Raw genomic sequence first — 4,971 nt, forward strand, 5'->3', positions numbered from 1 at the left:
TGTCCGAGGTTTGATCTTCGGTATCACTCTATACCTTGTTCAACCTCGTCTCCGACAAGTACTCTTTACTCGTATCGTGGTATGTGGTCTCTTATGAACTCATTCATATGCTTGCAAGACATTAGACGACATTCCACCGAGAGGGCCCGGAGTATATCTATCCAGTCATCGGGATGGACAAATCCCACTGTTGATCCATATGCCTCAACTCATACTTTCCGGATACTTAATCCCACCTTTATAGCCACCCATTTACGCGAGTGGTGTTTGGTGTAATCAAAGTACCTTTCCGGTATAAGTGATTTATATGATCTCATGGTCATAAGGACTAGGTAACTATGTATCGAAAGCTTATAGCAAATAACTTAATGACGAGATCTTATGCTACGCTTAATTGGGTGTGTCCATTACATCATTCATATAATGATATAACCTTGTTATTAATAACATCCAATGTTCATGATTATGAAACTAATCATCCATTAATCAACAAGCTAGTTTAAGAGGCATACTAGGGACTTCTTGTTTGTCTACATATCACACATGTACTAATGTTTCGGTTAATACAATTCTAGCATGATATATAAACATTTATCATAAACATAGAGATATAAATAATAACTACTTTTATTATTGCCTCTAGGGCATATCTCCTTCAGTTACTGTTACTACTGCTCTCATATCACTGCTACTTTCACATCACCCCTGTTGCTAGTGCTTTTCTAGGTGCAGCTGAATTGACGACTCAGTTGTTAAGGCTTATAAGTATTCTTTACCTCCCCTTGTGTCGAATCAATAAATTTGGGTTTTACTTCCCTCGAAGACTGCCGCGATCCCCTATACTTGTGGGTTATCAGCCTTCCCCTCCGGTTGTCCCAATTTCTGTCACTTTGGGGCCTCGGGTTCCGGACAGCAATATGTGTATACAACCTACAGGTAAGATCATAAAACAATGAATATCATCATGAATCAATAACATGTTCAGATCTGAAATCATGGCACTCGGGCCCTAGTGACAAGCATTAAGCATAACAAGTTGCAACAATATCATAAAAGTTCCAACAACGGATACTAGGCACTATGCCCTAACAATCTTATGACTATTACATGATCAATCTCATCCAATCCCTACCATCCCCTTCAGCCTACAGCGGGGGAATTACTCACACATGGATGGGGGAAACATGGATGGTCGATGGAGAGGCGTCGGTGGTGATGATGGTGATGATGTCCTCCAATTCCCCGTCCCGGCAGGGTGCCAGAACGTAGTTTCTGGTCCCGAGACGGAGTTTCGCGATGGCGGTGGAGTTCTGGATGTCTTCTGGCAGATTGGTCGAACTCCCGTGCGTTTTTAGGTCGAAACGCTTAAGTAGTCCAGAGGGGAACGTCGGGGGCTGTCCGAGGCGCGGCCCAGGGGCCCACCGCGCCGCCTTGTGTGGTGGGCGCCTCGTGGCCCCCCTCCGCCTCGTCTTCTGGCTCCGTCAATCTTCTGTGAAAATAGGCCCATTGCAATTATTTCCGGGGATTTTCCTGAAAGTTGAGTTTCTGCACAAAAATAAGACACCAGGGCAATTATTCTGAAAACAGCGTTAGTCCGTGTTAGTTGTATCCAAAATACACAAATTAGAGGCAAAACAATAGCAAAAGTGTTCGGGAAAGTAGATACGTTTTGGACGTATCAGCCGGAAGCAGTGATGATGATGTTGACGAAGAACTGGAGGTTGAGGCTCCTCCCGCTGCTACATCTGCACTGACAGACCCTTCATGTTCCGCTTCCGCCTCAGCACCGGGTGCTGGCGATGCCTGAAAACTTTGTTTCCGTCTATCTCAAAACTTTAAATTCGTTAAATCCCCGGTATGCCGGGTGGCAATGTAATAATACGCTTAAGTTCTTTTGGCTTGTTCGAACCTCTTGGTTTGGGTAACCTAAAACTTATGTGGTAAGCACTCCGGATTTATTCCCGAGTTCAATCCAATGCATGCTTAGTTCTTTTACTTTGGCTCTGTCTACCTCTTTTGGGTGTTTTGAAGTATGAGGCCCAAAGTTCTTTTGCCAAGCAGACACCTTCTTGAGCTTAGAGAAAAAACTCGAAAACTTTACAAAAAACCAGTATAACCGGGGTTAGCTGAGTTCTATTCCGGATTGGTTGTTTTTGCTTCCCCTTTCATTTTTCATGTGTTCAAATCCTTCCGACTTTTCTTGCTTGCCATGAAGTCGGGTTGCGGACAGCAGCAGAGTCGAAGAATCACCGTTGGGTTAAACACACTACTAAACCGGAAAAGAAAATTTCCAACAAACTAACCGGCATACAGGAAAAAATAAACACCTTACATGAAATTTCGGTAAAGGCAGTCCGCGAGATACATTCGAGGTGCCGGCATATTATTCATAGCAAATATTGAAAAAGTCCATGAACTCCTTACATTACATCTTCAGGAATAGAAAGGGCGAAGTAGAGCTACATTCCATGGACGCTTGGTTTCCTCTCCCGACATGTCCTTCTTTCCTTTCTTGGCATCATGTGCATCTATAAGATAGTAAGCATCGTTGTGCAGAGCCTTGCTCATGATGAAAGGTCCCTCCCATGGGGGTGCGAGCTTATGTTGTCCTGCAGTGCGCTGCACCAGACGTAACACTAGGTCTCCCTCTTGGAATACCCTTGGATTTACCTTCTGGCTATGATAGCGTCTAAGGTTTTGCTGGTATATAGCTGATCTGGCGAGTGCCAATTCTCTTTGTTCTTCGAAAAATTCGACATCGTTTTCTCAGGCCTCTTTGACCTCTTCCTATGTATAGAGTTGCACTCGTTGTGACTCATGGATAATGTCGGTTGGTATGACCGCTTCTACTCCATATACCATGAAAAATGGTGTATAACCGGTTGATCGGTTTGGTGTGGTCCTTAGACTACACGGTACAGATGGTAATTCATCAAGCCAACATCTTGGCATTTTTTCGAGTGGCTCAATAAGCCGGGGCTTTATACCGGAAAACACAAGTGCATTTGTCATTTCCACTTGCCCATTGGCTTGAGGATGTGCCACAGAGGCAATATCAAGCCGGATTTTGTTATCCTCGCAAAACCACGAAGACTCTCCCTTGAAAAAGTTCGTGCCGTTGTTAGTGATAATGATGTGCAGGTAACCATACCGCAAGATGATGTCCTTCGGAAATTTGACGGTTGTGTGTCCATCACATTTCCGGATTAGCTTAACCTCTACCCATTTGGTAAACTTGTCCACCATGACCAAGATGTGAGTCATGTTTCCTCTCGCCGACCTGAATGGTCCAACCATATCCAGGCACCAAACAGCAAACGGCCAAGTTATTGGAATTGTCTTTAAACCGGAGGCTGGGGTGTGGTTTTGTTTGCTGTACCTCTGGCATCCGTTGCACTTCCGGACCATATCCTCAACGTCCTCCAAAGAAGTGGGCCAGTAAAATCCATGCCAGAATACCTTGGCAACCAAAGCTCTTGATGAGGCATGATGCCCACATTCTCCTCGGTGAATTTCTTGTAGCATCTCTCTTCCCTCTTCTGGTTCCACACAGCGATGTAGGACTCCTGTGACACTTCTTTTGTACAGCTCACCGTTGATGATGGTGTAAGCTTTCGATCTTCTTTGAATTCTTCTTGATTCTGTTTCTTCCGCTGGTAAACCGCCATTGGCCAGGAATTCCATGATCGGTTTTCCCCATGATGGTGCTTCCCGAATGACAAAAACCGGCATATCTATTTCCATGCAACCTACCAACATACCTTCTTCCGGTTTCGATTTTGCAGTCCCCGGGTTAGACGATGTAGTCCCCGGGTCTACCTTGTCAATGTCCATCGGGACAATGTGTGACTCTGGAACAAAAATTGATTCCGATTCCGGGCTTGGTTTGATTGACGGCTTTCTCAGATGGGATAAGGCTATTACATGAGGAATTACTTGCCTGGACAAGCTCAGCTTGGACAAAGTGTCGGCTGCATCATTTTCCGCGCGCGGCGCATGGTGGAACGATGTACGTAAAACCGGTATGAGGCCGTGTTGGCATATTTTGCATCCCAATCTCCGGAACACTGCTGCACCACAAGATCCGAATCACCGTAACAGATAATTCGGCGCACTCCCACTTCTTTTGCGACTTTATGCCCATGGACCAGTGCTTCATACTCCGCGACACTGTTTGATGCCCTGAAGTGTATCTGTAGTACGTATCTCAGGTTATCTCCTTTTGGTGAGGTGAGAACCACTCCTGCACCGAGACTCTCTTTGAGTTTTGATCCATCGAAGTGCATCCTCCAGTACTCAGTTTCCATCTTAGGCGGCTTATATTGCATTTCGGCCCAATCTACCAGGAAATCCGCCAACGCTTGTGATTTTATGGTGTCTCTTCTTTCGTAAGTTGGTACATAAGGTGATAGCTGGATTGCCCATTTGGCGATCCGCCCACTGGCATCTTTATTGCCAATGATTTCCGAGATAGGGGCCTCACATACCACCGTCATCGGATGCTCCTCAAAGTAGTGCTTGAGCTTAGTGGCGGTCATGAACACACCATAAGTCATTTTCTAGTGCGGGTAATTTTGCTTTGAAAGGGAGAGCACCTCGCTCAAATAGTATACCGGCCTCTGCACGGTTTTTCCTTCTTGTTCTCTTTCTACCACCACTACGGCACTTACCACCCGGTTTGTCGCCGCTATGTAAAGCAACATTGGTTCTTTCGGCAAAGGTGATGCCAACACCGGAGTTGTGGCTAACATTTTCTTTAACTCCTTGAATGTCGCGTCTGCCTGTGAAGTCCAGAAGAAAGTATCCGATTTTTTCATTAGCGCATACAAGGGCAAGGCTTTTTCTCCCAACCGGCTTACAAACCGGCTTAAGGACGCTAAGCACCCGGTAAATTTTTGCACATCATTTAGGCATTGTGGTAACTGCATTCTTTCGATTGCCCGGATTTTTACCGGATTGGCCTCTATGCCG

This window comes from Lolium rigidum, chromosome 1 (genome assembly GCF_022539505.1).
Source record: "Lolium rigidum isolate FL_2022 chromosome 1, APGP_CSIRO_Lrig_0.1, whole genome shotgun sequence".
NCBI lineage: Eukaryota > Viridiplantae > Streptophyta > Magnoliopsida > Poales > Poaceae > Lolium > Lolium rigidum.